Source organism: Ambystoma mexicanum, chromosome 10 (genome assembly GCF_040938575.1).
Source record: "Ambystoma mexicanum isolate Mex_15411 chromosome 10, UKY_AmexF1_1, whole genome shotgun sequence".
Classification (NCBI taxonomy): domain Eukaryota; kingdom Metazoa; phylum Chordata; class Amphibia; order Caudata; family Ambystomatidae; genus Ambystoma; species Ambystoma mexicanum.
This window is the reverse complement of record NC_090932.1, coordinates 434,685,006-434,708,381: the sequence shown is the minus strand read 5'-3', so window position 1 is coordinate 434,708,381 and position 23,376 is coordinate 434,685,006.

Here is a 23,376-nt window from a genome sequence, read left to right as displayed (position 1 = left end):
AACAGAAAGCCAACTGTCCTAGATCCGAAATTATATTTAGTTTCTGTATTTCCCCAACATGTTTTCCCTCCATTCCCAGCACCGAATAGGAGGCCGATGACAGGTGAATGGTTCATGAGCACCCATCGTAGCCCATCTATGATATGCACTTGGTTGTTGGGCCGAGGAGGTGGGATCGTGGGGGATAGGAAGTCTACCGAAAGGTAACCCACCCCCAGCACCTTTCATGGTTCCATTTTGAGGGGGGCTATGATGTTACCATTTCAAGGACACATACACAGGGCAGGGAGAATGACTGCCAGAGTGAGAACACATTGGGTGTCTAGCAGTGATTCTCTCTCAACTTGCCATGCCCTTGGTGCCTTTGCTTACATGGTTCTTGCTCACTGCTGTGAGCGATTTGGGGACATTGTGTGGGAGGGGGCGGTGAAACGCTGTCCTCTCGCTGTCTTTCACCCATCATAGCAAGCTCCTTCAGCATCAAGAAGGCACATCATCCTGGCCTGACGCCTTAATTTGGAAAACGCAGAAGTCATTAGGGCAAGAGATAAATGGAACATGTAGTCCTTGGGATTGTGAGGCTTTACCATGGATATGATGACTGCAGAATAAGATGACAGTTCAGGTTGTAGTTGACATATGATGACACATAAACCTGGATATGTCAGGCAACACATTCCAAATCATGACTATGCCTGCTACTGTATATGAAGCATTGCTGCCATGAACCCACCTTAATCTGCACTCACCCCTTACATTTTGCTACCATTCCTCCTGCCCTCTTCAAACTCCTTTTTTCTGTGCCGCTTCATATGACAAATCATATTTAAACCAGACAAAATAAAATCAGAATATTTATTTATTTATTCACATTTGTAGAGCGCACAGCAGGCCGTAGGCATCGTGGCGCTGGTTACATAGAGGATGTACAAGCTTAGTTACATAGTACATAAGACATAGTGAACATGCGAACAGTACATTCTTAGTTACAAGGAAAATCAGAGACAGGCAGGTTTAGCAAATATGGGGGGTGAACCAGTCTGAAGGATATCATAAAATATAATATCAATATCATAACAGTACCAGGACAAGTGAGACTGTTCCATACACATGTGGATAATACTAGGTATTAGAGACATTTACTGGGATAACATGGCATTACTAAGGCATTTGAGGTTGCACTTGTCATATGAGGACAGCACATGGACATGTGAGGCGGTACCTTACATATGATGGCTACAACAAGTATATGAAGCATTATCTGACTTAATATGTGTGACAAAGTTCCTTGCCTGTCTCGGGGAAGCAGATGTGTGGTAACCAAAGGGGCTGTGTACGTCCTCAATCCAGCCATAGGTCTAATGTCCAAGGGGAGGAATATGGGGTTACCCCTCATTGAGTCCTTGTCATGAGGCACGGGACAGTCACTATAACAAACACCAAAGAAAGGAAGGTCCACCCCTTCCCCCTCTGATTCTCAATAGTCTGAGCAGGAAAGGTCAGGTAGAGCTATACCAACACTGAATCCGAGAGGTCCTAAGGAACACCCTGTGCTGAGCCCATGTAACTAAGCTGCCAAAGTTAAATTGCAATCTTCAGCTGATCCTGAGCATCCGTCAGGACCACACACCAATCAGAGATGTTGTATACAAGCCCCACAAGCAGTGCACATCTCATAAGCAACAACCAACAAGGATGCGCAGTGCTCTGCTCTCAGAATCTAGACGAGGAAAGCATAAAGCATGTTTGGAACTGGCAAACTCAAATGCAGGTGGGTCAGCAGTGAACACCTTTAATTCCTCACAACAGCAAACGTCATGGCCTTGGCTGAGAAGCAGCACTTGATAACAACATGATTTCCTCTCATGTAAAATTCACACAAAGCAGCCTTCCCACCTGGCCCACCTCCGGAAACAAACACTTGAGAGAGAAGCAGGGCTCAAGTCGAGGGTACACGCGGGGCAACTGAGTCCACCCACTTTTTTTAGAGGTTGGACTCAGTCCCCCCAGCTAAAATGAGAAACATTGATTGTCCCTTTTGAATTGATGTAAACCACAGGTATCGAACCGCAGTCGTCAGATTTGCAGGCTGGGCAAGACACCACTGCACTACATAACCTCATAAAAAATAACAAACAACTAAAGGTAAAATGTCCCATTTCGGTACTGCAAGTCACAGGGAAACATTTGCATTGGTACTTGGAGTTTAAAACATGCACACCTTTAAACGTTTTCAAAAACACTATTAGAAGAAAATATCCTCTCTTGGTTTTGTGTATGTGTTGATTTTATGAAAGGCAAATGCCATTCGTTCTGTGCAATTTGGATGGTTATGCAAATCCAATTTAATGAAATGTGCAAGTTTCACCCTGATATGTTAATTTCTGGCGATGTCACATCCCATTGCATTTGTTGATGAGTCCCCCCACTTACATTTTTAGGACTTGACCCCTGGAGAGAAGGACACAGTAGAAGGATGCCTGTAATGCACAAGGCAGTGGTCTGCGACTGAGATGTACAACCAACCCCAATGTGCTTCAGTGAAAACTCTTTACCTCATTAGACTTAGCCAATCTGAATTCCACACTCAGTTACCAACACAGGTGCAGAACCTCCTAGGGAGCCCATCCCCAGAGGAAATGTTTCCACTATAAAAGCCAGAAGTTTAATTCTTTCAGTGTTGTTGCAGGGCACAGAGCTGGTGGTTGAAATTCAGAGTGCATTGCACACTTTTTGGAGGAGCTTGGAGGAGGCTGGAGAGTAGAGGGCAAGAAGGAGGTGTAGAGATAGTTTGAGGTGAAGGGTGAACATCTTTGTTTTTTCTCTTTTTTTCTTAAGCTTGTTGATAAAGTGGCTACTATACAGTTACAGTCCTATGTCCAGGCAGCTGGTGTACTGCATGCAAAACAGTCAGGGTTCAGGAGTTATCACGGCACAGAAAGTGCACTTCTGGACTTACAGACGCACATGCTCTCCAAGTTGGAGCATAGCAAGTCCGGCCTGCTGATGCTGTTAGATTTATCGGCAGGGTTTGACTTGCTAGATCATAAAATACTATTAGACTGGATGTCAACCGTCGGAGGTCTCTCTATGGAGGCCATTACTTGGCTTAGATCATTCCTACAGGGCTGCCAGTCATGTGTGCACTGGGGTGATAGTGCATCCAACTCACAAATCATAGCATGTGGGGGCTTGCATTTCCCTCTTTTTATTCAATATCTACATCCTTCCTCTATGTGGCGATCTAGGACTACTTCAGATATTTTTTTGTAATTATGCTGATGACTTCCAGCTGGTTCTAGATATTACTGGTGATCATGAGAAGGATCAACAGATGTTGAATGTGGTTTACCATATGATAAAATGTTGGATGTCCACTAATTGGCTCTGTTTGAAGGCGGCCAAGACCAAGCTTATGCTTTTTGGTCCCCGGCAGACACAAACCAACTTAGACCAGAGATATGGCAACTTTACCATTTATGGCAGCCAAATCAAGGTAGTTCAGAAGGTGAAGACGTTGGGCACATATATGTAAGCAAACTTAGATTGCGAAGCCCACATATCAGCTATTACTATCAGCACTAACTATCACCTTAAAGTACTATAGAAATCATACTAAATTTGTGAGAGCAGTGATCCTCCCACCTGTTGATTATAGCAATGGACTCTTAGGAGGCGCAAGTAAGGCTGAAGTCCAACAGTTGCAAAAAATCCAAAATGCAGCCATACGTATCATCTTTCAGATGAAAAGATCAGAGCCAATGACCAAAGCAAGGACAAAGTTACATTGGCTCCCAGTGGCAGCTAGAATTTAGTTTAAATTGTTAGCCACATGCCACAAGTGCATTTTTGGCAATTCCCCAGCATACCTGAAGGATAAGGTTAAACTTTATCAACCTAAGAAAAATCTACGATCAGCTGAGGGCTCCCTACTGGAACTACATCGGGTAAACAGAGTCTGAGGTTTTGGTCGGGCCTCCCATGTTCAAGGGGCCAAGGCGTGGAATGCCTTGCCCTTACAGCTACGTAAAATGGAGAATCATCTCACTTTTCGAAAGCAATTGAAAACGATTCTCTTTAACTAGCATACATGTCTGAACCTCTCCTCTTTACACCCTCTATCTTTTGGCACCTGGATGCCCACAGGCTTTGGCTTGGTATAAGCTCAATAACAATAACAATAATGTTGAGGCTGACAGTAGAGCTTTAAAGGAGGAGAGTGAACATTTTGATGAGGAGTTTGAGAGTAGGGGTTTGTATAAGGAGGGTAGATGTTTAGAAGAGGAGTGTGAATATCCTGAGGAGGAGGTAATCAATAGCCCTTTGGAGGATGCAGAACATTCTTAGGAGGATGTTAGAAAGTGTAGGTTTGGACAAATGCAGCCTTGTTGTCAGAATAGGAAGGTTCCAGTGGACCAGGTAGGGCCAAGGCAGGTTATAGAGGCAGAAGGATGTAGAAATCAGTACTGCTACATTGAGAAGGAGGGAGCGTATTGCAATTGTAGGCAGGGCAATAAGCCCTCAGGGATCAGGTCTCCAGGAGAGGCAGGTCATTGGATTAGACCTTTTCCTGGGAGAGGGAGAGGATGCTTGGAGAGGTGGTAGCCTGATAGGAGCCTCTGGTTGCACTTACAATGGTTCCAAACATTTCCATGAAATAAAGTATATCATGGGAGTTTACTTCATGAAATGTACTTTGATTTATTTTTTTAATAGGGTTTTCCTCCAAGCCCTCTCTTCACTACCACCCCTACCCCAAACCCCTCCTCACCCCCTTTGTCCCTTAACCCAGAAATATATATAATTTCGAAGTATTGTCGAAGTAATTTCCACAAAGTAATTTACCACAAAGAAATGTACTTCATGGAATTAATGGAGAACCTTACAACTGCTGGTAGAAACCCCTTGATTCACAGAGAATGCCTGGAGGCAGGCACACAGACAGCCCAAACAGCCAGTCCTCTGAATTGGATAAAAAAAAAACCTGGCACCAGAAAACAAAGAAATGGGAAACAAAAGGATGGTTGAAAACCCTGGATGGGGTAAAGACGGGAAAAGTGTGAAAAGCAATTATTTTGGTTATTTTCTTTAGGGAAATTCACAGAACTATAGACATAAGGCCTTTGAACACTTGTCTCAGAGTCTCCCTTTTGTGTGGCCCCACTTTGACTACTTGCCAGATGGCAGTATGGGAGCATTTGAGTCTGTACTTGGACTAGATGCCAGCACCTGGTCATCTGAGGATGACTATATCAAATGTCTCATGCACATGGTATAAACTGATGGTACTGGGACATTTGAGGTGCACATGGCATATGATGTCACACCTATATCTGTGAGGCAGCATGCAATGATTATCCTTAATATGTGAAGCTATAAATGGCCTTTGATTGTTTGTAAATCGCACACACATTGTAGGCTGTATTACATAGCTTGTGTCATTTTGTATGATGCTATAATACTGAAGTGTGACTGATGGATGAGGTTTGAATTAATCATAACCATTTTCAATTACTTTGGGCATACTTGCATCCCATCGGTTTTCACCCTCCTATCAGTCAATAGAAAGGGAAAACGGAAATACAAAACGTATGGAAATGTGGCTTGGTCCCATCCAAAGGGACAAGCCAGCCCAAAATGCTAGGTCACATTGAGACCACAAGCAAGGATAAACATGTCTTGACGTCACTGGGCAATGTCCATCAGGTCTACAGTGGGACTCTAGGCACAGCAAACTCTGGACCCAAGTCTGGATATGTCAATACCGCAATGAGGCTGAAACATGACTTGGATTGCTTGAGGTTCCACGTAGAAGGAATGAAGCCTAGCAATTTGGACTAAACTGCCCCCTTGGCTGTGACCAAGCCTGATTAGAAAAACAGCATGTGGGACCTTAGTCAAAGGTTACATCTGTGTAAGAACACCCAATTAGGATGTGACTTAGGAGTTCAATCCAATTTGAATTGCCTAAATGTTCCTCTTGTATTATATCAGCAATAGATTGCATTCTAAGTCGCAGTGTGAGGAAATGCATTATCCTTTCCTTGAAGCTGCAATTGCATATTACTATAATTAATTCAGATTTGACGTTTCCCTCAGCCATATTCTTACTCATTGATTCGAATAATCATGTTGCTACTGAAGGAATGGTAATCAATTTATATATTTTCCCATCTATATTTTCTTGAGATACACATATAAAAACATTGTATTTATTTATTTCTCTCTGTAGGAATCCTAATGCCAAGCTGATTTTAGGTGAAGATTATAATGCACAACCCCCACAGGAATGGGAGTCTGTTCACAATATGTGCTTCTGACTTTTAGACTGTGGTATGAAAACACATGATACCCAATAAAGTAGGGATAACAAACAGATGTCTTTTTTTGGAAACGATTTACCAGAATCTGGTGGCATGTGCTAATGGAAAAAATCATATCACAGGTCAGGGCTGATAGCGCCTATACAGCAAATGATGTTTCAGGCACGAGAGAGAGACAGGAGTCCCTAGTACAAAGCTATGACAGCAATTAGAAAAGAACTTCAAAGATTTGACAAGCGGCAAACCCAAAATATTATTGTTCTGCCAAGATCCCTATTGCTTTTCTAAGCACTCCCAGTTGAAAGAACAAACTCATCCTTAGAAAGAACTCTGCCCCATCTTAACAGAATAGTGTGCAACCAGCACGCTTCCTGTAGCTCAGCAAATAGTTTATCAAGGACAACACTGAAAGCTGCGTGGGCTATGCTTGACCTAAAATGATACTACTGGGCAAGTGCAATGCAGGAAATTAACCCAATATGGCTTCAGTAAATTAAGAAATCTATACAGCCCCAACTTTGAGCTGTGCAACCCAATAATTTCAAGACAAACTCAGATATATCTTAATTCATTTGAACATCACCTGATGAAGATGTCTATGGAATTTCGAAAGCTTATACATCTACGATTTCAGCATAACATTTTCAGTTAGTCAAATAAAAGCTATCAAACCTTGTATTTAGTTTGATGTATTTTAAAAGTGAAATAACAGGAAACAAACCTTCTTCACTTGTTTAGCAGCGCCACAGTGAATACTCAACAAGATTGTGATCAATACGTTTTAATTTGATGTATATTTATGGCCCTTTGTGAGACACGTGTTTCGGCAAATTCCATGCCTTTTTCAATCAGGGCAAATAGCGGTTAGGTTTCTGACAATTTTTGTGTCTAGTGGTTGCACAAAAATAACTATTAGCACGTAGCAGGGGGTAGTCTCTTTACCTTCACATGCAGGCGACACCATCATAGGTGCAGGGCAACTTATGTTGACATCTCAAGACCCCAATGGTTTAAAGATATTTTAAAAGTGGACTAACTGCATTATCCCTTTCCTCTATAACTCAGGATGAAGACTTACAAAAGAGATGCTGCACTACAACTCTGCTTTGTTGCTTTGTTGTATAGGTGTTTATCTTGATTGTGTCACATGGTCCTTTTGGTTCCTGGTTTGCCTCCTCTCCTTTTCACCATTTGGTTCCTTCCCCATTCCTGGCTGGGACAATTCCTGCCTCTTCTGAGTGTTTATCTTCCTGCTGTACCTCTCGAGCCTTGTGGCTCTGCTGGTTCCTTGTATTCTCTATATTGTGAGCTTCTCTTGCTGCACAGGGAATTGGTGGCTCCATCGTGCGCTATATAATTATGATTCAGCTGTTGGTTTCACTGACCCTCCTTGGAATTCACCAGCATCAGGTTCCAGTTGCTGAAGGCTTTCCCCCCAAAATCGTTTTTTCCTTTTAACAGGGTGTGCACCATTTGGGTCTCTCTTCCCATTCAGAGTCTGAGGTGGCTACCCGAGGGGAAGGGCCATACCTCTCTTCTGCCAAGGCCTGTGTAAATCCTCAGGTAAGGCCAGTTGCTAAGATTTTGCGAGGCCATCTGAAAAAAATAAAAATAAAATGATCAGTTACAGAACTTTGGCATCAGCCGAACAAGAGCGAATAACCGCATTTCAGGCCCCTAATGCTGAAAATGCTTATCTCCGTCAGGTGCTAACCGACCGGGATGCCTTGTCAGCCACCCTAAATGGGGAACCTTAATAGAGAATTTTTGGGGATACCAAGAAAGAAAAATATTTGTTGGATTTCTGCATGGTGGTCTTTTCATTTTAACAGTGCACATTCCAGACTGATCATGCTGAGGTTAGGTTTATGATTACCAGCATGGATGGAAGCACGTTGGCCTGGGCCACATCTTTAATTACGAGGAAGGATCTCTTTTTGGATGACTATAAAGGGTTCCACAGGGCATTCCAAAACTTTTTAGATAGTGAAGCCCTTACCTATACCTACCGGGACACCCTCCTGGATATTATTATGGGAACTTGGACTTATTAACCTACACCACCAAGTTCAAACAGTTGGCAAAGGGGTCGGTCAAGCCACAAGATGCCTGTTTCACTATGTACAGGCCAGGCCTTCTTGGAAGACTTAAAGGATGATCTTGCATATGTTCCCCAACCCACTTCCGTGATAAAGATGGTATTGCATAGGCACTACGAATTAGAAAAAAATAACACAAGAAAAGAGAAAAAGTCGGGATATGACAGCTTGTGCTCCATTCCAGCCTCTTCCTATTACTGTTGAAACAGACTTTCCTGAACCCATGCAAATCGAGGGCAACAGATGACCATTATATGCATAAGAGCGCCACAGACACAGAACATGAGGGACTTGTGTGTATGTTGGTTCTGCTGGGCATTTGTTTCAGATGTGCCTCCTGACCCCACCTGGCAGAAGGGAAACATCAGCTCCCAACCATAGAAGGGACAATGGTCCAGGAGAAGCAGGGTAGTCCCTTGGAGGTTTCTGGTTGGTCAGCAATTTCCATTGGACACTTAATTCTCGTATTGAAGGTTCTTCTTTCTTCCTCTGCTACAGGGGCTCTTGAAGCTCCAGTCTTGGTAGACTTGGGTTCTGTTGGTATCTTTATAGCTCAAGCATGGGCACCCAAGATGGGAATCCCTTGTGAGCAGAAATCAGTGCAACCCATAGAAGGTGTTGACTAAAGACCCCTGGGTGGATCCATAGTTGAAAACATGGGAGAACTGAGAATGAAAATAAATCAACACTCAGAATACATCACATTTGATCCCATGCAGGCCCTACATAATCCCTATGTAAATTGGAAGACCAAGTCCTTCTTTCTGGGTTCTGAATACTGTGTTTTGATGTCTCTACTGAAGTGGTGGATAACCTTGGCAAAGACTCAACTGCCAGAAGATAAAAAGGCAGCTGCAGTATGTTTATTGGTTCGAAGTGATAATGGCCCCTGGGAAAAAGTTGCCAGGTATGTGACTTTTTTTCCCTGCACCACTGAAAGCCTTCCCCAAATATTCATGGATGGGTAACATTTTCTATTCTAATGCCAGTCCAAGAATATTGTGGGAAAGTGTTTGATTTTCATGGTAGTGCAAATTGGGGAAATGTCATGCCCTGGCGACATTTTGACAGCTGACATTATCACTGAATACCTGTTTATTATGCAGCATCCCAGCCAAACATAGTGAGCACCAGCAAGTTTTCACAAAAGACCAAGAGGAGGCTCATGCTCCACATCATCAAGAGGATTGCGTCATTTAGATGGTTCCTGACACAACACTGAGGTTTAATCACCTGTTCATATTGTCTCTGCTGGAGAGTAAAGCCCTGCAACAATATCTATATGAGAACCTGCAGAACGGCTTGATTACTGAATACAAATTATCAGGGAGACTTAGGTCTATTTTTATATCCAAGGACACTTCAAAATTGAGATCATGTTTTGACTCCCGTGATTTGAACAGTCTCACCATAAAAGACTGATATTCTCTTCCACTAATTCCAAATATCTTGAAAGCAGTTTGTGTATTCAATCAATCAATCAATCAATCAATCAATCAGTTTTTATTTTGGTGGTCGTCACTGTAAGAGACTTACATAGTACATAAATACAAAACATCAGTCATCTGTAGATTTCCAAAACAATAATACAAATGTAAAAAACAACCTTGACGAATAAGAATTTAAGAACAGTTACTTCAAGCAGAAATCAGTATATTATAAAAGTTGGACCTTAAAAAGAATTTGTCAAGTACGAAAATCAGTGCACAACTCTTCACAGTGTTTTCATTTCTGCAAGGTGACTGCATGCAAAAGACTACCCATCATTTTGATTTCCCCAAAGTGACTACATAGAAAAGATGTTCTATGTAGGGTCCACCTACAATGCAAAAGTCATGAATGAGCTCTCTAACTAATCTTTGTCATTAATCATACACTAACTGCATTCATTTGGCTGCCCATCAATGCACTGTAAAAGCATTTCAGAATGTAGAGTACAGGTATCAGGGGAAGGTATCCTAATCAAGAAACTCAAAGCAGAATCCTTTCTCTGAGATTGCACTGAGTAATTTGGATCTTCTGGTCCATGCCCTTCTTAGGTACGAACCCAGAGTGAAGGCAACTCTCACCTCCTAACACAGAAGTAGGAAGGCGAAAGCAGGTCTAAAATGTCTTAACCCACTGTCACTGAGCATACTCAGCAGCAAGTTAGTTCTCACCTAATGTCTGCGTATATGGAGAAAAACAGAATGAGATATGCCAGATCTTCTATCACACCACAGAGGCAGCGTTAGGTTGCTCTGCACTTCCACCTAGAAGTGCTTACGACCAGTGGTAGAACAATTAACCTCACTCTGGTTAGTAAATTCTTATGATATTGATTTGTCACACATATGAGGTACCCAGGCAGTCCCCTCATGGGTCTAAGTGGAAGGTATGTTGTAACCTGTGTGCTGACTGTCATCTCATCTTCCGTCTTGTCTGCCAAGTTTTACTACTTTCCTAAACTTTAGAATTCTTTTGGGAATCCCAGATTCTTTTGCATATTCACCAAGTTGGACTATCTATCATCAATTTCGGATTAGAGAAGGCGACAAGTAGAAAAAAGCATTCCAAACCCCCTTTGGCCACTTCCAAAACTGTGTGATGGCCTTTGGCCTTGCAAATGCACCTGCTGCCTTCCAAGGATGTATGCATCATCTGGTTGCGGACCTACTGTTGCATAAAGTAGCAGAATACCTTCTTGACATTTGATATTTTGAAAGAACCATGGAGATTATTTTGTCCATGTTTCTGAAGTGTTTCGGTGGCTACACGAAAGTCGACTGAGAGAAAAAACAGAAATATGTGTCTTTGAGGCGACTCCTGTGGTCTATCTAGGATACATCTTATCTGACGAAGGCCTTTCAGTGGATCTTAGAAAGGCCAAGGCTATTCTAGAGTAGAAGGCCCCTATATCAGTTAAGGAAGTGCAAAGATGTCTGTCTCTAGCCAATTACTACCGGAAATCAAACCCAATTTTTCGAAATTGGTACTCCTCATCACCATTAAAGGATAATGCAGGATTCTAATGGTTTGATGAAAACACAAGCACCTTTCTTGCCTTGAAAGAAAAGTGTGCCACATCCCTGGTACTACTTCAAACTATGGTGGAGCAGCCATTCATCTTAGAAGCAGACGCTTCTGATCATGCACAAAGAGCTGTCTGTAAGAAGAAACAGGAAGATCAAAGAAAACATCCCATCACTTACTACTCCTGGACATTGTTGGAATATGAAAATAATGACTCTGCTCTTCTAAAAAAAAACTCCTGGCAATTAAAATGGACTGTAAGTAATGGCCTCACTTGTTAATTGGAGCAAGATCAGATACCAAAAACCACACTGATCATCTTAATTTTCAATCACTCCAAGACTTTGAATATAGGAACAGTCGATACGCTTGGTGTACCCATTTGTTTTCCCATTACAATTTTACACTCACCTATATATCTTGGGTTCAATATCACCCCATTGCCGTTAATTTGTGCTGCATTTTTTACTGCCAATTTTCTGCTGCAAAAACTCACTGAATTTCGTTTTTCTTTTGTTGGAGGGGTTACCCCCCAGCCCCTCTTCCCACTTATTTACAATCTTGCCCCCACACCCCCTAAACCTATATCTCTTTACCCCCCATATTTTTCAATAGGGTTTTGCGGTAAAAAAATGGTGATGAATGGATGTCGTACCATATCTTGTACCCTGAACATCATCACAGATACACTATCCAGAAGAGAATGGAGTCAGCATAGCAGCCCATTAAAGGGAAGATGTTCCTCCCCTCCATTTTTGTTTTTTTTGTTGTGGACACCTTATTCCAGTGAATTAGGTTGGCCAGGTAGGCTTCAGCACATTTGAGAAAATGTGCAAGAAAGATTGATTGCTTTTGCTCTCTTCTTGTGAATGAACTTAAGTAAACTGTAACCTTGCCATTTTCCATATGTGGAGTGACGTGATAAAAAAGGTAATTTCTTTTTGTTTTCCCACTTTGCAATGAATCATTCTTGACTAGCTTCTTGAGTTTGCTGGCTTAAGCATAAAGAAGTCAGGAATGTGATCATTACCTTTCTTGGTTTGGTTGGAGATAGGGTAGTCAGGAAGCATGTTTTAAAACCCACACCTTTTCTGACAGGACAACATCTTGGTGGAGGGGGAAAGTTGAGCCATAGACAGGACGGGTAGAGGAATTGTACAGGGACCATTTAAATGTGTCTGCAGGTGCAGAGGTGTGACGATTTCTCTGACCATGCAAAGCGATTGTAACCCACTGATATGGCCAGGGCTATCTCCGAACGTCTGACAAAGAGGTGCAAGTGTGGGAGTGCCATGCACCAGCACAATCCTACATATTTACAATGATAGTTTCTAGGATGTGAAGGGGAAAGAATGTCGGAGGCAGTGGTGGCATCACACAGGCATAGGGGAAGCCTCCATGGACTGAAATGATGAGGCACATTACCAAAGCGTTCGCTCCACCTGACCATGCAAGCAATTCCTAGACACCGGCGCCAATCAGGACTGTTGTCTAAGGCTCAATTTCCTGATAGCCCATCAACGTAAGGCATAGGTGTGGAGGTTATACCATGCAATGGGGCTGTCTTCCTAATGCAGCTGTGATTGATTTGTCTCTATCGTAATGCTGACTGTCCTTGATCCATTGCCTGGCTGATTGTGTATCCTCTGCATTATCCCTGCCTTTTGTAGCAATGTTCAATTCTCCTGTATCTTGTATCGATGGTCCCACTCGCGTGAATTTGTCGTCTTTTTTCCACCTGCCCTAATCCCTAGGTTAATAATTCACTTTCCCTGTGCAAAGATTTAGAATGTCACTGTGCAAACCCGAACACCCTTCAATGTTTAATTTTTCATTTCCTATGCATTCTCGGGTGAGAATTTGTGTTTCCTTAATCTCAGGAATGCCCCTGACTCAACCTTGCCTGGCCCTGCTCTGTATGAAAAGTCCTAGGACTACCCCATGATCCGCAGACCAGTGGATGCATACGGTTCTATATCTAACCTGGAAAGTGACTTAATAATGATTGATCTGGAAAAGCCACCTCTTGCCGATTGATTTGCTACTATCTTACTGATTCCCGTAACTTCTCTTTGCAGGAATCTGTATTTTGTATGCAAATTCGATTTGATAGCTTGTTTGGAGGGAGGGCGTTGGTTGTGTACCTTCATTCGTATAGTAGACCTATGGCTGTACTTCCAGATTTGATCATCTCCAGTGCACATCGGCCTCTACTTAGGGGTATTTATTTACAAAATGTTAGCTCTGTAGATCCCACTGAAGTGATTTTTTGCTGATTGAAAGGATGGGCGTAGTCCCTCTACTCTCCTCTCTGGGATTCAGGGCTGGACTGGGAACCAAAAGAGGCCCTGGGAATAATCTACAAAGTGGCCCCATATTAGACATATTCAGCAAGCCCCAGCCTTTTCCCATGAGAAAATGGGGGAAAAAAAGACATTACAACACAAAAGAGGCCTGGGGTGCAGAGGCCTACTGGGAAATCTCCATACTTCCCTATAGGCCTGTCCACCCCTGCTGGAATTCTTAGCATGACCTGGATTTATTCCACTATTTATAGGAATCCCATTCTATCTACCATGGATTGGATGTCTTCCTTGGTTTTCTATATTGCTCAGAGGCGAGGACTGCAAATGCAGCAGGATGCTCGACGGTCCATTCCTGGAATTCCACAGAGAGAAAGGACAGCCGTTCAGCAACATCCCACCATCTGCTGCCCCACAAACACACACACACATGACCTGCCGGTTCCAAATCACGGTACACTGGGAGATAGGCTCTGAAATATTGCTGTGTCACTACTTTGAGGCCACAGTGACCTCCCAAAGTATGCGCCCGGTGGTTTGCATCTAGAGCCAAAACACGGACGGAAAGAGAGATTGAAGTCAGCCAGACCCACACACTCCAAAAGGCATAATTACATTTAGAACTCTGGTTAAGGAGAAACATTTACAGCTAAAAGAGAACAGTTTGCCTTTTGTTCACAGTTCAAATCCTGCGGTTCCTAGATGAGGAGAAGGTTTATATGCGGGCCTGGCTCTCAGCAGGGCCATGTAGCACTGGTAAATAAGCTTACATGTATTTTGAACATGATCCAACATATGCAAAGACATTGCTTTTCGGGCGCGCATTTTGCATATATTTTGATCAGTTCTGTTTTTTTACAGCATTCTCATGTATGTCTATATTTTGCTTCTCTCTTTTGACAGACTAGTTTCACACGAAGTATAGGAAAGAGACTATGGCCCTCATTACGAGTTTGGCGGTAGACATGCCGCTATTGGCGGCATGGCTGCCGCCGAAATCGCGTCCGGGTCCGGGTCCTCAGAATGAGGAATAACCGGGCCATTCCGAGTTTGGAAGGCCCGGTAATTCCTCCAACCAAGGACCCGGACCCGGTCCTTCCCCATTCCAATTTCAGCCCCCATACGGCTGAATGGGAATCGGAGAGGGAGCAAACAACGGGCCATTATGAGTTGGCCCGATGTTTGCTCCCTCTTCCCCTCGCGGGAACCGGTAAGCACGCCTGGTTTGACCAGGCGTTGCTTCCTGGGTCCCACGAGGGGACCTCGTAATGAGGCGGTACGGGGTAAACAGCGCCGGTACCTTTTATGGCGCCGTTTACCCCGTACCGCTAGGGTCGTAATGAGGCCCAATGGGGCTATTAGCGCCATGGTTGCCACCGGTATTTTACAGTGTCCCCCTTGGTGGATGGCGGAATTACCGGCCTACTCCAAGTTGAGCGGGGCCGGTAATTCCCCATTCACCAAGGCACTTCCCCATTCCCATTTTTGCCCCCATAGGGCTCAATGGGAATGGGGAATGGGGAATGGGGAAGGAGGTAATTACGGTACCGCAAATTGCAGTACCGTAATTAGCACCAAGGTCCCTTTGCGGGCCCGTTCCTTAACGGCTGGTAAAACCAGCCGTTGAGGTCGGGTCTGGCAAAGGGACCTCGTAGTAAGGCGGTAAGGGTTTACCGGTACCGGTGCCCTTACCGTTACCGGTAAACCCTTACCGCATACTGTGTAATGAGGCCCAATATCAAAGAATGGCCTTTGCCTTAGAATGGGGCATGCACAGAAGGTTTTGCGTGGTTTTTCATTGTTTTTCCAGGAAAGTATCTTCTAATTGTGGCATTGCCGAGATTAAGAAAAAAGCTGTACTAGAGCATGATACATGTGGTAAAAGTACCCAGTTAGTGAACCATCTTCCACTACCACAGGAAAGACCACTAGATGTACATTTTAGACACAAGTGGAAATCATTTTAGAGGGACGGTAATTTCCAAAATGTGTTGTGCAATTCAGTGGTATCTCAGTTCCTTTTAAATTTCAGCTTTCAAACCATCTTATTTTATTTGTTTTCTGTACATTGATACATGCACATTATTTGGGACCCCCAATAATGGGATCCCAAATAATGGGACCACATATTTTTAACCATTTTATTTTCAAAAGCCTCAAGGAATTGTAATAGCAACACAGGGCACTGTGTCATGTTTTGCATCGTGTAAATTCCTACTGAAAATGGCGCCCTGATGCCTGAGGGTTTGTGCGCACTTTACAAATGAAATAAATGAAATAAATAAAATAAATAATTGAAGGGCAGTGCAGTGTTTGAAAAAAGAAAATGTTCTCTTGACTTGCCCAAGATAACCATTAACTGGTACATTCCAGCTGGTAGCTTAAACAATTAATAGATATAGTAGCAGCACTGCTTCTATGTCTAGGCCATAGCATGAAACTAACCATGGGCTATGTCTACTTTTGGATTGTTCACAGCCCATAGTCGACATAATAATGTCATGTAATGTAAGTGGTCTTGTATGGCGCCTGTCTGACACTATTGGTGGCCCTACTGCACTTGACTCTGTAAGAGACATGCAGGGTTCATTAGAGGGACAGTGGCAAAGGAAGATGTGAATCTTGTGGTGTTGATGGGTGCAAGTCAGATGTACCCAGTTCCTGAGCTGCAAACTGCTTTCTGTGAGTTATACGGTGGTATATTGACCAAATTAGCAAAACGGAAACGTGATGGATGGAAGGTTTCAAATCATTCATTACCACTGGCACTGACAGATTTCTGGGTTTCAGTTGTGTGCTTGAGGCTCATTGTTATGGAGCCTGGTGCTGATGACTTAAGATGTTGTACTAGTGACTTAGAGATGTTGGGAGGGAGTGTTTGAGATGTAATGTGTTCTAGGAGAGTTTAAATGCATTGGGCCTCATTACAAACGGCGCCGAACCTTAACGCCTGATTACACGGTCCCTTAGCGCCATGGTGATATTAACGCCTGCTTTTTGCAGGCGTTAAAATCCATGGCGCTAAGGGACCATGGTGCTAATCAGTGGCGGCTGGTGAGTTTGAAAGCTGGTGGGGCGTAAATTTCCCAGGGCGAATATAGTCGCGAGCGCGCGCAGCGCGCGAGCCCACCCCCCCCAAGGGAGGTGCGGGGGGGTTCTCCCCCCGTGAAAATTTTGGAAAAATGGCCTACAAAATGTGCAATTTACTGTCCAAAAAACCCACCGAAATATGAAAAAAGCATTCGGTTTTACATATTAATGGTGGTACACTATTCTTACGTGTGCAAGTGTGATGGTGTATTTTACAGCAGCTGGAAACAGTGAAAAGAACAAAAGGAAAGCATGGAATGGAGGTGTCTACTTGTGGTTACAGCCTACATTCCATGTTTTCTGATTGTCTAAACACAATATAAATTTGTTATTACTATAATTGCTCAACTTTTCCTAATTTCGAATATTGTATTTTTAAAATTGTATGGTGAACATTTTTCGCCTAATAAAGAGATAAACTTGGGTAAGCTGATTAACAACTGAGGCCGCCAGATCTGGATGAATGCAGCACAAAAATTATTCAACAGTACCAGTTTCCACTGTTCCGACATTAAAACATGACTTTCACAATATTGGAAAGCACTCGTTCACTCATGGGATTCGGAACACGACTAGTATTACATTACAGCGCCATTCCTCCAAAACCCATCTCAGAGGTTCTGTGCCAACACCACGCTGCTGCCACCTTTCCACATACAAGCAATAAATAGGCAGCTCCGAACCCTTCTCACAAAGGCTTGGGGTTAGATACAGTGTCTTGAGAGGAACACACGTCTACAACCCATTTGCACTACCAGGAATCGGGGGAGCATTACTAGTTTCCTGCCCTAAAAAAAACTCTCATTGGTGCACACCCACCGCCTACTGGGAAGTGACACGCTTAGGAAACCAGGGCGCAAACCTTAAAAAAAAAAAGATCACCACCCTCTCTGGCAGAGGAGAACCAGTAAGTGCGTATACCAAAACAAGTGTCCTTAATCTACTTGCTAATGAAATTAGAAGAAGCCTATAATTGCAACTGTAGTTACTGACAAGAGTCAGACACTGTGAGGTGCTGCTTTAAATTTGCTTCCCAGCATTGCGGCAATTGTGCAGTAAAGGATGCATTTAGTAGCAGAAGTAAAACAGGCACACAGACAGACTCGTACAACACACACCCCTTTACAGACTTTCGTTGCGTCGCGATAACAGGCTCAAAAATGGCAGAAGATGGGCAGGGACAGGAAGTGGGTGGGAATAGCCATATGGAATCACATGGCCATGGTCATTGAATAGGTGGGTAAAAACCAAATAACACCTACAAGCTTTGTGTCCTTCCTTGTGTGACATTTCTACTCTAGCTGTACTCCAATGCAATCGTCGAGGCTTATAGGTGACGCCAAAAACTGAACTGACCTGAAACTCATCACTGTCACACTTGTGACAGCCATTATTTCCTTCAACCCTAAACTCTGTCTCTATGTCCTTCCCACCCCGGACTCTCTGACAATCTTCCCCGCGGGACCCTCAATCGGCCACTGCCGTCGCTGTCTCATTGTGACAGGTGCAGCTGTGCAGCAGCGCAGCATATTAGCCTCACATTGTGAGGCTAATATGCTGCGCTGCTGCACAGCTGCACCTGTCCTTATTTGTCTTGCACTGCGGCTCCCCAGCCTGTGTGCTCTGCGCAGTGGGTGTCATTTCACATCACTGAGGTATGAGGAGAAGAAAATTTCTTCTCCTCATACCTCAGTGATGATGGTGGAAACGAACACGCTCCTGTCGTAGTCCCAGCCGTCGGCGCAGGGCTGCTTGGCAATGGCAGTCACGTTGTCGGCGGTGGCATTCTGAGTCAGCACTCAGCAGCCACCACTGCTAGCAAGGCTCTGTCTGGTTTTCAGCCATCAATATGACCTCTGATTTGATCCATTTTGCTAATGAAGAAGCTGTTTCCTCTGTCAAATCTCTCTCATGAAGCCAGCACCCTGGGAGAGGTGAGCGCTTGGAGCAGTTCTTGACTACGTCAAATAAGGCCTTGCAGGAGCAAGGTAGCCTGTTAGAGGCTACCTCAATGCTGAAACTGTAGTAAGCTAACTTAGCCTGCGAGATCATTTTCCAAGTGTTTGTGATTAATCTACTGAGAAGCAAGCACGTTACCCTCAACTGCTACCCGCCCGCCATTGCAGGAGGGATCCCGCAGTAATGTATTTCCATTTCCAGCACTGTTAGTATAATGAGAGCTCTTTCGCCACAGTAGCTCTGTGCACATAATACCCCATGGGGGTCCCAGCAGAGTGAAGTTTTCTGTACCCTATTAGGGGTAACACACTATGATATAGGGATCATAGTATTTTCTACAGTGAGAGCCCTGCCCTGTAATTAGGGGCCGGACACATTGACACAGGTGGCATCTTTCAAGCACTGCAGTTAGACATGCTCTTACACCACTGGGTGCTCCACATCTCACTGCTCGCCACTGCATGTATTCTGCATTGAAATAATTATACTCCTGTCGCAGACCGTTCACAATTTTACAAAATGCATCTACATGATTAGAGAAACTCATCACGGAAAACCGTGACGGTGGCAGACAGCTTAGAGGCAACCCTGGGAAATGAGACAAGAAATTAATAATAATAAAAAAAAGTATTGCTTCGAGGCAGCAGACGGGAACGCTCAGATTCCATTACGTCTGTCTGCTGAAATTATTTCGCATCTGTGGCCCTGCGTGGGCTGGCTTTAAAGGATTAGATTCCGCCACTGCCAGCCATGCGAGCTGCCGAGGGACAGTGATGCAGCTAGCAGTCAGTTCCTTAATAAGGTGTAATGCCCAGCACCCCTCCCCCAGGCCTCCCTACCTCACACGCAAACACATCTTGCAAAGGTATCACGGTCCTCCTCAATACACGTGTTATAATGTGCAAAATAAATAATTAAATGCAAAGCAGAACTAGATAAGCTACTAGAAAAAATCAGCTATGGACCGTGAACTGCAGGCACTTCTCCGGCCTCTGGTTCCGGTCCAGCTGCGGCCCGCGACCACTCGCGGCGCATCTGCTAATTGTGCCGTTTTATATTTTCGGCATTTTTTCGACAAAAAAAATAATGCCGAAAATATAAAACGGCACAACACAAGTCAGGGAGAGCCTGGCTTGCAGGGAGAGGCCGTTTTATATTTTCGGCATTCTTCTTTTTGTCGAAAAATGCAGAAAATATAAAACGGCGTCGGCACTAACAGATGCGGGAGTGGTCGCGGCGGGCCGCAGAAGCAGCACCCGCCTGCTGCCTGCCTGCCCTGGGCCTGGCCCTTGCGTACCGGTCCGGCGTGGCCCAAGGCAAGGCCCTTGGGCCACGCACGGACCGGGGGTTAAACAAAGCAAGGCTAGGCCCCGGCGGCCCCCGCTGAGCAGACTGCCGTCAACTTGGCCCGCTACGACCAAGGCTCGCCCAAGTTGACGGCAGTCAGCTCGGCAGCAACACTGAACGACGTGTAGGCCTTGGCCTACACGTTGTTCAGTGTTGACCTGGGCCCTGGGCCGTGGACAGTGGACCACATAGTTTGGGCCCGGGGAGGGGAGTCTAGTAAGTAACACTGAGCACTCCCAGTCCCCGGGCCCAGAGAGAAGAAAACACTGGGGTAGGGGTACTTACCACGGCGCCGCTGGTCTGTGCCACACACTCGAGTCCTGACTCCTAGGTCGGGCTGGAAAGAAAGAGAAAAACGGCAGGGTGTGAAGGCGGCGCAGGCGCACGCACACACCCTGCGCCATAGATACAGTAATGTCATTGGCTGTTTGCCAGCCAATGACATTACTGTATCCATGGCAGGGGAGGGAGGGAATAAGTGCAGTGCGCTGTTTGCGCACATTTCAATACTGGCGGGGCCACCCCTGAAGCGCCCCGCCAGGCTTATAATGAAAGGGGCTACGTAGAGTGCGTGGAGCTAGGAGCTCCACGCACTCTGCTATAGAAAAAAAATATACTAAATTGGGACGCGCCCCGGCACCAGGCCGACCTATACACTGTAGGTCGGCCTGGTGCCGGGGCGCACACTATTGTTTCCTTGCCACAGCGCCCCCGCGCTGTTGGCAAAGGAACTGCAGCAGTACTAAGCTAAAAGAGATTCAATCAGAGAAGTTCTCTGACTGAATCTCTTTTAGTTTCTCTCTTTTTTTGGGGGGGGCGGTGCCCGGCCGCCCTAGCATAGCAGCCGCCACTGGTGCTAATTACGCCACCGTAATTTATGGTGGCGTAATTAGCGCCTTCCCCACTCCCATTATGCCCTATGGGGCAAAAATGGGAATGGGGAAGTGTAAAATGGGAAATGGGGATTTACCACCCCACTCACCTTGGAATGGGGCGGTAAATCCGCCATCCACCATGGTGTAAACGTTGGAAAATTGGAGAAATAAAGTGTAGCCACTTTTTCTGCCCAGAGTAGTTTACAACATGGTGGTAAGGGTACGACCCAGGCGGTAACTTACCGCCTGGGTCGTAATGAGGCCCATTGAATGCACATTTAAGATGCTCAAGGAGGATCATTGAGACTGACACTGTTGGAGTGTTGAAGGAGGGTACTGGAGACTTAAGCTGCTAGTTTGCTTGAGGTTGATGCTGTTGGCGAATGCTGGAGACTTAAGTTGCATGAGGGTGGCACTGTGTAAACATGAAGGTGCAGGAGCAAGGCATTGGAGGTGTAAATATTTGGACAGCGGGAGTCAGTGCCAGACATTTAAAGCTGTTGACGGAGGGCCTTTAGTGACTCACAGTTGACAGTGGGGTGCCTGTCGTCAAAATTGTTGGGGAATATTCAAGCTCTGTGTGGCTGGCGGGAGTGGGTTGCTGTGCAATGGTTCAAAGTGCATTATTGGCAAGAAAACCCCTGTTCATATTGTCCAAGTGTAAAATCATGAAGTGGTACGGCCTTTAATTGTCTTCTGGTTGGACTTGTGTTGGTCAATTGCTGTTTCCAGTCTGTGGCCAGACACTTGGCAGGCACTGGAGGTCTACACTTAGGGGTTTAGGCCTCTTCGAGATGCTCTGTTTACAGTATAGCCTGAATGATGTACAATAGTCCAGGTTCTTGTGTTGGACATCTGCTACATTCACAGTCATTTGGTAATATGGGTTTATGCATACTAATATTAACGCTACATATGCAGGGTCGAACTGGGCATAACATTGTCTCAGGCACCAGTGAAAAAGTGGCCTACAGTTGCATATGGCAATTCATTTCTTTTGTGATAGACTGTTTGAAGGGAAGTGTTTTGATAAAATGTGCTGCAAATTGTGCATTTTAAAGAATATTTATACAGCAACACTGGTCAAAACTACTAGCCGCATGTGAAGTAACTTGACATAAACTAAGCCTCCTTCACCAATCAGGAACACCAGAAGGTGAGTAGTTTAGATGTAGGTTTTATTCTTTTAGTTAGTAAGTAGAGAAAGCACTGGGACATCCATCTGGTCCAGTATCTTAGGTCTAACTGCCATCAGTAGAACCTTCAATCAAACCTACACCAACATTCCACCTAGAGTCCCAGTGACATCCCCACACCAACATTCCACCTAGAATGTCAGTGACATCACCGCCCTTCACCACAACACTAATAGCCATAATCAATCCCACACAGATTATGACATATGTCCTTCTCTTCAACCAATACAACACACCTAGCAATAAACCATCCCACACAGATTATGACATATATGTCCCTCTCTAAACCAACCCAATACTAATAACCATAATCGGGCCCAGAACAGGTCATGACATATATCTCCCTCCCTTGGACTGACACATCACAACCCCGTGACATCACCCACCATGAGGGTGGATGAACACCACCAATAAATATTCCGCACTAAATGGCTCATAACATCTCCGGACAGCTCCCAGCTGAGCCCTTGTACCACCCACACTTCTAACCCATAATCTGTAAATTTTGACAACACACAGCTGGAACCCAAAAATAAAACTTATGACCAACATCATCTGGCTGCCCCTTAACCTAGAAACAGGCTCTGGCAGCCCCTTGAATGACCAGACAGCACCTAACTGCCCCTTGAATGACCAGACAGCACCTAACTGCCCTTACCCAAACATAGATAACATCTCATAGCCCTTATTACCGCCATAACAACACTAACTATTCCTAACCAGGCCCTATACAGCACCTAAATAAACCTTAAATCAACAACAGCACCTCACTGCCCAACCGACAACCAACAGCACCTGACTGTCCCTAAAACCAACCAAACAGCACCACACTGCCTGATGGACAGCACCTCACTGCCCCCTCTACTCCCAGGCAGAACCTCACTGCCCCTAAAACAACCCACAACACCTCGCTACCCCACCTACCAGCAAGTGAACATCATCTAAAAAACACCTCACTAACCCTACACACTAGACAACACCTGACTGCCCCTAAAACAACCAGACTACATCTGACGGTCCCAACAACACCAGACAGCTCCCAACTGCCCCTACAACAACCGGACAGCACCTCACTGCCCCACACTGTCCCCTTAGATAACCCAGACAAAACCAAACCACCCGCTACACAGCACCTCGCTGCCCCCAGAAAATAACTCGGATAACACATCACT